General features: G+C 47.5%; 1 long non-coding RNA gene across 2 annotated transcripts; it reads left to right on the top strand.

The window, feature by feature from the left end:
* Nucleotides 1–5,555: 5,555 nt before the first annotated feature.
* On the top strand, nucleotides 5,556–10,950 carry LOC102553430 (uncharacterized). 2 transcript variants are annotated; one of them, XR_005495771.2, is made up of 3 exons: nucleotides 5,556–5,842; nucleotides 9,352–9,510; nucleotides 10,549–10,950. It is a non-coding gene; the product is annotated as an uncharacterized LOC102553430 (long non-coding RNA). The 2 variants fall into 2 exon arrangements; XR_360697.4 differs by having other exon boundaries at nucleotides 9,352–9,562.
* Nucleotides 10,951–12,037: the final 1,087 nt, after the last annotated feature.

Here is a 12,037-nt window from a genome sequence, read left to right as displayed (position 1 = left end):
TGCAGTGTCATGGTGAGGGCTCTGGGGCAGTGCAGTGTCATGGTGAGGCACTGACTAGTGATGGCATTTACCTCATGAGTTTGGATGCTTAATTCTTAGGATGCTGAGTATAGAAGAGGACGTCGGTTCTGTTTCCTGTTCAGTTTGGTTTTCTGAGAATTGATTTCCAACATCTGCAGGATAGGAACATTTTTTCCAATGATGCAAAATAATATTTCTAAAACATTCATTAAATGTATAACGTGAGCTACTCCATGAGCCACAGCACTCAGTGGCACCAGAATTTGTGATTTAGACTCAAGGACCAGAGACCTAAACTTTCTGCATCAAACCCCCAAAGAGGAGATCTCACAAAGTAGTCTCTGGCTGAACGCCACGTGTGATTCTTGCTCCTGCGAGGGAGAAGCAGAGAACCCTCCTACCCTCCTCACACTAGGAAGGCTGAGGGCACGCCATGCCTTCTCCTGCCTTCATACTCTCTGCTTTTCACATCATGTATGAACCTCAACAGCCCAGGCCAAGAGTCCAGCATCTAGTGCAAGACCTATCCAGAGAAATGCCATGCTGGTCATGAGCTAAGTCTTTGCCTCTGTTGACATTAGCTAACACTTAAAGCAACAGTCTTCAAGGAGTACTTCGTATTGCCAGGGCCAACTGGAAACCTCTCTTCTGTTGAGAGTCAAGGCACGACTTGGAGTAGAGCCTGGTGGTGGGGGACTCACCTTGCATACACGAGGCCTTGGGTTCAACCTCCAGCACTACAAAGCAAAACCTAAGTGGAAGGCAGGCAGGGAAGGGAGTGAGGGGCTGAAAGTCCGGTAGTTTCTGTTATGAGATCTTGCAAATGACAAGAGGCTGGGACTAGATGCTCTCCGTTCAATACTTCTGTGATCTAGAGCTTCATCTTAGACATGGCGAGATGTGGGAGACAATAGCATCACACGGCCTTTTAAAAACGATTTACTTTTAATTATGTATGCATGTGCGTCTGTGTGGGTTTATACATGGGAGTGCAGGTGCCTGCAGAGGCCGGAAGAGGTCATTGCCTTCCCTGGAACTGGAGTTACAGAGCAAGGGTCCTCTGGGAGAGCAAAACACGCTCCCACTCACCGAGCTGGCTCTCCAGCTCCAGTATCATATTCCCTTGGTTCCGATTCACGAGGTGTGAAATTTTAAAATATTTTCATTTGTTTTGTTCTCTGAGTGCTGAGGATTGGCCTACGGCCCCGAGAGGGCTCCACAAACACACTGAACTATACCCTCAGTCCTTTGTTTTGCTGTAATTAGTGCATGACACGCTCGTGTGTGATATGTTTATGGTATAGAGTATAGGGTTTGAGGTCTGTGAAGGACTCGGTGTCCAGTGTGTCTGTCGGTTCCTGTAAGTTGTTTGTGGTAGGAATGAGGACAGCATTTGCTTTTATAGATACTCGGGAATATTCAGTGTCATATTGTCAGCCATGGTCACCCTGCTGTGCGCTACACATCTGTCCCTTCCTAAGATCTGCCTGTCATTTTGTACTCTCTGACCAATCTTTTCCTGTCCCTTCACCCCCTCCCCTCTTCTGGTTCTGACTGCCATTGTTTTTATTCCGTCACTATGAGGTCAACTTCCTCAGATTCCCCCTATGAATAAGATCATACCTTCTTTTTAATTCATCACTTAAAGGAAATGCATCGCTGAATCTTCCAGGGAGTGGTCTCTCTTTCCATTACCCTTCATGCTCCCTAGGCATAGCTGGGAAATCGGGGCCTAGATTCTTAGCAGTGTAAGTTCTGAGGCTGTTTGGCAATAAAGGCCTGAACTGAAGGAGTCAGAAGTTTGGGCTTGAGTCCAGGCCTGCTGCCTTCCAAACAGGTGACCTTGGAGAAGCAAACTGGCCCTTTGTGGTTAAGGCTGAAAAAAAATCGGTTCCGACGATCTCAAACCTCCAGCTTTCAGGCCCCGTATGATATCTTTTACGGAGCCAGGAAGTTATGCACACGTCTGTCTCTCAGTGTAACTCAATCCAGAGGGAGGTCAGCAACAGACAGAAACGACTTCTGTTATCTCCCTTCTATCCCACGAGTCAGCACCAATCCCGTGCCAACTGTGTCCTTCCGTAAAGGATAAAAATCTGATCTACCCGGCTTCACCCGTCCTCATGGAAACACACTGAGCAGGGGAGAAGAGAGAAGGGGGTAGGGAGGGAAGGAGGAAGGGAGGAGGAGAAACAGCAGCGGGAGAGTTTATGCACTCACACTGAGCAAACCAGGCTTGTCTCATTCCCGGGCCCTGGGAACAGCTGCGGTCACAGCTGAACATTCAACTCCACCAAAATGGCGACTTCTCCCAACTCGGGCCCCCCTCATGTGCACCATTGAACTCACCAGCCGCTCACAGGGATAACTGCTCCGAGATAGAGAAATAGACTCGCCGAGTGCCATCTCTAACGCAGACAGGGGTGGGATTCTCCTCGGAGCAAGCTCAACGTGCCTTTCGCTCTCCCCAGCTCTCCGCTGTTTCACTAGTGTGGGTGAAAGCAGAGAGTGTTGGGTGCCTCCCCTTGTCTAATTACTGACCTCAGAGAGCTGATCCAGAAGGGTATCTAAGGATGGGGTTCCCGGAACCCTTGGAAACAAAGAGCGGGATGCAGGTTGGCTTTTGTTTACCTGACTGCTGGGTCAGTGACAAGGTGTTTAGGAACCAGCAGTTTCCTTTTCTTATTTTTAATTTTTTCATTTTTTTCCTTTTGCCTTGGATATTGTCAGGGCTTTAAAAGTTCTTATCCTGTGACTTTCCCTTTTGTAATTAAAAGTGAAATGTAAGACACAAGGGCTTGCACCTATAGATGGCACACCTTGGCTCGAGTTCTTTCTGATGTGTAAATGACTCAAAAAAAAAATGTTCCTACGGACAGAATTTCAGTGGGATGGCTGGGGAGTGTCACACCCTGAGGGTCTGTGGCTGGCCAGGGGAGAGATGAGAGTGTGGTACTGAGCTGGGCTTAGAAAGCTGACTTATTTCACGATAGTGTGCTAAGTTTGTTTTTGCTGTTGTGTGGGGACTGAGGCAGCCATTAGCCTTTGGCTAGAAGCTGAGTGAGGCCAACCTCAGGGACCTTGACCTTCCTTCTATACTCCAAGAGTAAGAACTTGTTCTTACTGCTTTTGACTTCTGCATGACTAGGCTTAATTTATCTGAAACTCTCATCTCTCCTGAGTGCCGGCACAAGAGAATGTGTGGATGCATGCATCTGCAAGACTTGCTAAGATTTTTGGGACCCAAGCCAGTTAGAGTATGTCCTTACTCCACAGGAATTCTCTGGGATGCAATCTTCCTCTTGATCGTAAATGTTTGCCATGGTGTCTCTGACGGCAAGTACCCCTAAAACCCATGGCAGGGTCATACACTCTCACAGTTCTTCAAATGTTTGCTGAGAAACTTCTGTGAACCGGGCCCTGCGTGAGGCATTATCTCAAGGACGTGTCTGCCTAACCTCTAAGAAGAATGAATGCAACAAAGCCAATCTCCTAGTTGACTTATTCTGTGCTTTTGTAACACGAGAGTGTTTTATATCATGTTCTTCAACTCTTTAAATGTCGAGTTGCACACACAGCTGAAGCCTGGGCAATACAGTTAGTATCTAAACCAGAGAGCCTTGGTTAGCCATTTCATGCAGAGACTCAAGTAGTCGCAGCATGGAGAGGTAGGTGATATCCAGAGCCTAGTCTGGGTCTTGCTATAATTCTCAAGTGGTTATGGGTACTTGGGGCCTTTGAAACAGGTACGGCTTGGTTATGGGTAGGCAGTACTTAGAGTAGACTGTCTCCAGAGTGAATATCCAGGAGAGGGACCAATGGAGGGATGTCTGGTAGTGTTAGTCATTTCACAGTAGGTCCCTTTGTGTGCACTGCTTGTAGTGGCTATCCTTGTGAGGAATTCCAGACTTAAAGAAATGGTTTGTGGGATAAAGTCTGTCCTAGAGGAGGAGGAGCAAATACAGAGTTGGTTCCATGTTCTCAGGTCCAATCAAGCATGCATGACAGTATTTGAAAGGATCAGGTCTGTACCAAGCACACCCGCCCACCCTTGTGATGATTCACTGAACGACACAGTGACTGCTTACATAGTCTTTGCATGGTATTAGGCATTAGAAGTAACCTAGAGACCACGACATGTCTGTGGAGGATATGTATAGGTTGTATGAAGAAGCCAGAAGCTTCTCTGACCGTGTCCAGATGCACTAAGCAGGATTTGGATAGGTTAAGAGAAAAATGGTAGCTGCACTTCCTTGTTGTTCCTCAGAGCTGTGTTCCCCTGTTTCCTGTTTCCGCTTGCCCTTCTTATAGCTCTGTGTGGACTATGGGTGTCTTGAAACCAAGAGTCTTACATTAGTATTGTTTCCTCAGTGAGCAGTATTGAGTAGGTGTCCTAGGAAGGTTGGCTTCATTAAGCCTTTGCACTGGGTCTCTGATCCCCATTGCAAGCTCAGCTGGTTAGGAGGGTGGAGATCCTCTCAATTATTGTTCATCAGACTCTAGGAACTTCTTCCTCAGCACGGGGTGTGGCCAAGAGGCCCAGGCCTGCAGTGCAGTGAACACAGCCACCCGGATGCCCGCTTCTGTCTTGAAAACGCTATGTCCTCTGCAGGATGCTGTGGGCTTTGTGAAGACTCCATTCCCAGGCTCTCCAGGGGGCAAGAGACTTGGACACAACTTTCTCCCTAGAGGGCTTCAGAGTCAGACTGATGGCTCCAGCCCGTACCTCCCAGATCCTTCCCAAGGTACACCCACATGGGAAATTTCAGACCTTCACAGAAACACACCAGTACGTGTATGAGAAGCCTATGTTCCCACAAGGCAGGAATTGCTCTTGTGTTCTTTAAGACACAGATTCCCTTAGAATTACGATTGCTACCTGAAACCCCAGCCCCTTTTCTTATTTTCCCTTCATATTCATTAGTTATTAAGTCTAGCTTCTCAATTAACTTCATAAGTTTCCTTTCGATCTATGTTGCCAGTTGCTTAACATAGACATCTGGTCTCCCTTGTCTGCTAGCCCCGGAGGTGTCTTTGCACTTCAGTAATAATGGCCATCCTCAAGCAACAAGACTCACACTTCCATTCTTTCTGCCTCTCAGATGTTTTCTGCTCTGGGCCTTTGTGACATGATGTAATATTTCCTCGAATTTTCTTCTAGGTTCTCCCTTCTCTCTCAGTCTTGCCATGAACTCTCCATCTGATCAAGCTCAAATACCCTAGCCTTCATGAAGCCCTCTTCCCAGACTTCCTTTATCTATCAAGTTACGTATTCGCTTGTCTTGGACACCAAGCATCCACATAACCCCACTTGGGAATTTAGCATGTGGTGGCAGGATTTTAGTGTCTGGCCTTTCATTCTTGTCTATATCTTATTCAGATTTAGGTGCCTAGATCCTAACCCTGTAGTCTTAGGGGACACGTTCTGCAACTCCTCTCAACTTCATTTCCAGATCATGTAGAGAGGCTTCAAGACTGTCAAAGAGTTAGATATGATGAGTCATAATGGCATAGAATGCCTGGGATGTGCTAGCTCCAATAGACGGTGTTAACTGGTACTATCTTCTGGTCATCTACAGTCTACATCTACAGCCATCTCCTGACGTAACAGCTGTGCAGAGAGGCACTGTCTTTCTGGAACGTATCATCCAAGGAAAGGCTTCCGTGCTCTGGGCTTGAAGGGATAGATTTTGAGGGATAAGTGCAGCTATTGGCATCAAATACCGAAGGGAGCAATTCACCACGGGGCCAGTGGCTCTCTGGAGAGAAGACAACTTGGATTAGAACCTAGCCTCGGGCTGCTTGGGTATGATATGGAGAGGTGCGTGGAAATGAACGGGCTTTTATTTTAGTCAAATGAAGACAGATACGAACTGGACAGGATTCAAGAGAAACCTGCTTCTGTGAATGTATTTCATAAATTCATATTCACCTTTCGCATGACCTAGTCTTAGGTAGTTCGATCCCCACCCCTATAACGGGGAGAGAAGGCGGACTTTTATTTTGGCATGAGCACGCAATCCCAGGTGTGCTCTCCTGTCTGGTGCAAAACAGACTCATAGACTCTTAGTGCTCAGCAGAAAGTGATGTCAGCATGCACAGAGATTTGGGAGAAAGCAAACTCACATAAGGTCCTGAGCTGGGAAATACTGTTCCATTTCCTTCTGAACAGAGCTCTCAGTGGTTCTGGGAAACCATCTGGAGAGATCCACTCCTCCCCCCATTTCTTTCAAGCTCTAATGCTTTTGATTAAAAGGGGGAAGGGGAAAACGTGGTGTGTGTTATCCTCATGCTGGGACTGAGGCGCAGGCAGCCAGCACGCTGTGGCCCATGGAGGGCTCTCCTGGAGTGTTTTAAAAGCACTTTGCAGAGGCAGTCAAATGAAAGGCATGTGTTTCTTCATCAGGGAGACCTTCTCTTAGGGATATTTTATTTGCAGTTCTATAAAGAGGCAAAGCCTCCACAGTTTTAATCTTCTGCACAGGAACATCTAAACATTGGAAAGGCAGCACCAAAAAGCATGACCTCAGTGTCTCCGAAATCCTGCTAAGTCTGGAAACCTCTCCAGCCTCTTTGACCTTTGCAACTGGACTGTGTTGAATTTTGCCTGCGACAGCAAGTTCTGTTACAGTGTGGGCCGTTCATTTGAGTGTTTTTGTCCTTGGGTTGTTTGGTCAGCCTTAGAGGAGCCAAAGCCATGCTGAGAGACTCAGTCTCGAGTGTGGAGATGTCTAAATATCTCCGGTGACATCAGAGTTACACAGGCGTTCAAGGGCCACACTTACTTACTTCTCTGGGAAAGATTTTCTGCCAATTAAAAGTGACTTCGTGGGACACAAGTCTGCAGTGTTCTTGGTCAAGTGGTGGCAACCCATTGTAGGAATTATGTTGTGATGCCACAGGATGGTGGAAGAAGACCCCCCAGTTTCTCACGTAGAGGCTTCAGAAGGTCAAATGTCGATTTAAGAACTGACAGGAACTTTTGCCTTTAGTTTAGGTCCCAGGAAATGAGGTGTGCTTCTAGGTAGTCCGGTGCAATGCTCTACAATTCTGTGTAGTCAGAGTGACTACACACAAAGTCTCAGACCACTCGCTGTGTCACCAAGTCTTGAGAAAGTGGAACAGGACTTTTATTTCCTTGTCCGAGTTGGTTTTGTGAACTGGTGGGCAACATGGACAACTGGAGTAGTAGGGAAATGTCTGTTATCTGTTACAGTTTTATACCAGATTACACCCAGAATGTAGACAATTCAAGCCACAAATGGTTTTCACCTCTGTGGCTCCAAATTCAGGAGAGACTTGGGTAGGTAGTTCTGCCCAGGCAGTTCTCAGTTGGGGCTGGAGGCACCTGAAGGCTCAAATGCGACTAGAGATTCTGCTGACGAGATGGCTCTATTGCCCCATTTTCACAGAAGCCCTTGGCTCCTTGCCTCATAAATCTGTCATTCTGCAGAAATGCTTGACTGCATGGCATAGCAACTGGCTTCCTCAAGGGCCAATTGTGTGTGTGCGTGCATGTGTAGCTGGGGGGAGACAGAGCAAGATAGCAGATATAGGCAGATGAACATTGTATTGGAAGTCATATACTGTATTGTTTTTTCTATTGCTATGATGGACGTCATGACCAAGGAAACTTTTAAGAGAGCATGTTTAATTGGGCTTATGGTTTCAGGGAGTTAGAGTCTGTGATGGCCGAGTGAAGGACCAGTTTAGTTTAGTGTTCACACCTCAAACTCCAAATTGGATACAGAGAGCACAGAGTCATTTGAAACCCCAAAGCCTATACATCTCATCTCCTTCAACAAGGCCACGCCTTCTAATCCTTCCCAAAGAGTCCCACCCGCTTTTTATCTGATTATTGAATCATTTATCCAATTATTCAATCACACGAGCCCGTGAGACTGTTCCCATTCAAACATATACTGTCCTAGTTTCTTTTCTCGTGATAAACACCATGGCCAAAAGTCACGTGGGGAAGAATGGGTTTATCTTACAGGTTTGTCATCCAGGGAAGTATGCCTACTGGCTTATACTCTGGCTCATGCTCAGCTGGTTTTCTCACGCAGCCCAGGTCTACCTGTCAGGGACAGAGCCAGCCTTAATGAGCCGGACCTTCCCTGTCAGTTATCAATCAAGGCCATTTCTCATAGACATGGCCGCAACCCCCTCCATCCAGGTACGTGGAGGTTGTGTCAAACGGATGTATGCCTTTTTGTTTTTCAGTAGTGTATTAGTCAGGGTTCTCTAGAGTCACAGAATGTATGGAATGTCTCTCTATATTAAGGAAATTTATCGGAATGACTTACGGTCTGTAGCCTAACTACCCCCAACAATGGGCAGCTGTGGATGGGAAGTCCAAGGATCTAGCAGTTGCTCAGTCCCAGAGGCTAGTTGTTTCAGCTGGTCTCCTGTAGAAGTCGGTTGCAGTAGATGTGCTGGTAAGTAAGTACAAGCAGGTGAAGAAGAGTGAGTCTTCCTTCTTCCAATGTCCCTATGTGGACCTGTAGCAGAAGATGTGGCCCAGATTAAAGGTGTGTACAACCATGCCTGGATCTGGGACTTGCTTAGTCCGAGGCTGACCTTGAACTCAGATCTCCTTGCCTCAGTCTCCTGGGATTAAAGGTGTGTACCACCTTGCCTGGGCCTAAACTTTTACTATGCCTCACCATCTCCATGTGAAGATCCAGGTCAGAAACTTGTATCTCCCAGCCTCAAGATCTGGATCATAGGTGAGCCTTCTGGTTCTGGATTGTAGTTCACTCCAGCTCTAGGAGTGAAGCCATTACAAATACTGAACTGGGTTGCTGTTGTTTGTACAGGGACAAAAATTAGGCTCAACGTTTTTTATGAATTAGGTTTGTTCTTTGGGCAATTTCATACATGTAATGAATGTCTCCTCACATTCTCTTTCTCCCACCCTGTAAATCCTCCTTTCTTCCCTACAGACCTCTCTCCCATAGGCACACCTTTTTTATTCATTGCCGCCTGGGTTAACTAGCACCTTCTATACGATCATGGCTTGGTAGACTCAAAGTAAACACAGATCGAGGAGCCCGTGCACATGCCATAGAAGGAGCTCAGTTGGGTTGGAGAGATGACTCAGTGGTTAAGAGCACTGACTGCTCTTCCAGTGGTCCTGAGTTCAAGTCTCAGCAACCACATGGTGGCTCACAACCATCTGTAATGGGATCTGATGCCCTCTTCTGGTGTGTCTGAAGACAGCGACAGTGTAATTATATATAGTAAATAATAAATAAGTCTTTAAAAACAAATAAATAAATCTTAAAACCAATTAAAAAAATAAAGGTAACCTTTTTTTTTTTTTAAAAGGAGCTCACTTAATAAAGTGGTTGCCATGGAAATGAGAGGACCCAAACTTTGTTCTCCAGCACCCATAGAAGCAGCCAGAGGTGGGCGTGCATTTATGGGAGGCTGAGACAGACGGCTGTCTCACCGATGAGCCGGATGAGCCCTTCTTCAAAAGATAAGGTGATGGGACACGTCTGCTAATACTGACTCATCACAACTGTCATTAATCGAGGTAACTTACAGGGAAGACGATCCTGACAGAGCATGTGCTCCTCCCTCCAGTTCTCTGGAAAAGCAATAGGGAGATGGGGTTTTGTTAGTTTTTTTGTTGTGAAAATGTTTAAAATGGGAACACTGGGGCCGTCCTGCCCTAAGCACTAAAATCGCTAGAGTATATCCAATTTAAAAAAAAAAAAAATGGAGTCACTTAAACATGTCCTCATCCAGACAAGGGCAGCCTTTTCTGCGTGACTCAGTGATCTGAGTTAGCAACTGCTTCAGGATAGGATACCTTCAGGTGGGATTTGTAACTAATGTCACCTGAGTACACACATACACACACTCCTACCCTGTCACCAAGTGCGATGTCTGGTTCATGGATGCTGACACACGCCACACTGAAGATAATCACCTCACGGGTGGTGGTGTGATTGGATGAGAAAGAGGATGGAAAATGCCACAGAGGGAGGGAGGGGGGAGGGAGGGAAAGAGGGGAAGAAGGAGGGAGGGGAGGAGGGAGGGAGGGTGGGAGGCACTCAGTGGAGAGGACTTGACCCTTTCAGAATGAGCCTTAACTTGGAGACCAGAGGGACGTTTGGTCTGACAACAGGGAGCAGCACTTATGTGGACAGAGTTATTTCCTAAGCAGACAGATCTCAGGCCCTAAGCTCAGAATGGTACTAGGGTTGGCCCAGGCCTCTTGCTGCTCAGGACCTTTAAATTGAGCTACGTTCATGGTTCATGTCGTTGCTGGCAAAGGCCCTTCAGAAAAGGCATGCTCGCCCCACTAACTCCAAGGTTCCTGGCTCTAAGGTAAAAGTTGGCATTAATTTGGGGAGCAAGAATGTAGGAAGAACAAAGAACAAAGAGTATCTTGCAGCCCTGGAAAGACACCAACCTCCCTCCCTTCCACCTCCTTAGTCCCAGGCAGGGTAGGCAGAGGAGGTGGGGGAGGCTCCAGTTTTGCCTGGAATCAATTGTCAAAACTTTCCCCTGCAGCTTGAGACCTGTTCCCCTCTGAGGTGCTCAGCGCGTCGTCAAACCAGTTTTTTACTCGGAAAGACAGATGGCATCAACGTGAAAGATGTCTTCTAAGTCCCATCACCACCTGGGTGAAGGATGTTTGAAAGACGCTACATCCTGCATTGGGGGGCAGGCAGGCAGCCACAGCGAGGCTGTGAGGGTGGTGAGGCTGTGAGGTGACCAGTCCTGCTGGCAGAGCCTCTGGGGATGATGGGGGAGGGGGTCAGAGACACCCCCTGCAGAGCAAATGGAGAAGAGAAACCATCCGTGAGGGGAGGCAGGAGCTCAGAGCCGGCGGCAGTTGGGAACAAGTCTGTTTTTTATGGAGCTCGCAAACCTGAACTCGAATATTAAAAATGCTTTCATCAGTCCCCTTAATCCAGAGAAATTCTTTTGGCTTAGATGGGAGGAAAAGTCGGTCCCTTAAGGGGAAGGCAGGCGGAGAAGAACGTAATGAGGATGTGAGTCAGAGGCTAGAACTGCTGCTGGCAGATGCCTTGGTGAAGGAGGCCAGGCTGAGGGGGACTGCAGACCAGGGATAGCTCTCCTTGCTTTTTATTGATCTCTCTCTTTAGTTATTAAAACGCTGGGCTCTGCTCGGTGGGGGAAAGGTGAGAGAGAGAGAGAGAGCTGGCTCACCTCTTCTTCCTCTGGGGAATAAGGGCCCTCGGTCTCCAAAGCTGTGTTTTTCTTGGGGTTTTGCCTTTTAATAGGGGTTGAAGAAAGTGGTTATAGACATTTGAGGGGAAATAAAGCCTGCGGTTTATTAACTGCCCTGGTTTTAATCAGTGGCGCTTTGAGCAGGGTAACATTAGGGTTGCAACAATGACAGCCCGACACTGGGATTTTTCTGTGCTTTTTAACCCCAAACTGAGGTCTTTCCAATTCTCTGACAAACACATTTCTCTGGCCTGACTTGGGGTCGTGGATCAGGGGAGGCTTTAGGGAGACAGGGTTGTGGGGAGGGAGGGCTTTGTGAGGCCAACAGAGGAGGCAGGGAGGACTGGGGGGAGGATGGAGCTGCCATGGGGATTCTTGTCAGCTGGCAATCCAGCTGCTGAGGAACAAGGCTTTATGGCTGAACCCCTCAGTGAGGCTAATAGGAAGGAAGGAGGAAGTGGGGAGCAGTGGACAGCATTGCTGCAGCTGCTCTGATCCAGGCTGCAGAGCCTCAAGTGCTCACAGATACATCTTCACAGACCATCTCAGGGTGGATGGCCCCCTCTTGCAGACCTTATAAACAACATCATCTCTTCTATCTGGAAAAGCTAAGAAGGAGGCTTTCCAGGGTGACTCAACTTTTCTTTGAAGGGCAAGTTATTTGGCATGGCCACTGTGGACGTTACCACCAGTCACCCAGCAAGGTTAGGCTGGTGTGGAGATGGAGAGAAGGTATCACCATTAGTCACATCTTGATCTCGAACCTCGTGTGTACAGCCGTGGGGCCTCAGAGGAGCGTTCTCTT

The sequence above is a fragment of the Rattus norvegicus genome, chromosome 17 (assembly GCF_036323735.1).
Source record: "Rattus norvegicus strain BN/NHsdMcwi chromosome 17, GRCr8, whole genome shotgun sequence".
NCBI lineage: Eukaryota > Metazoa > Chordata > Mammalia > Rodentia > Muridae > Rattus > Rattus norvegicus.
This window is presented reverse-complemented; position numbering and strand designations above follow the sequence as displayed.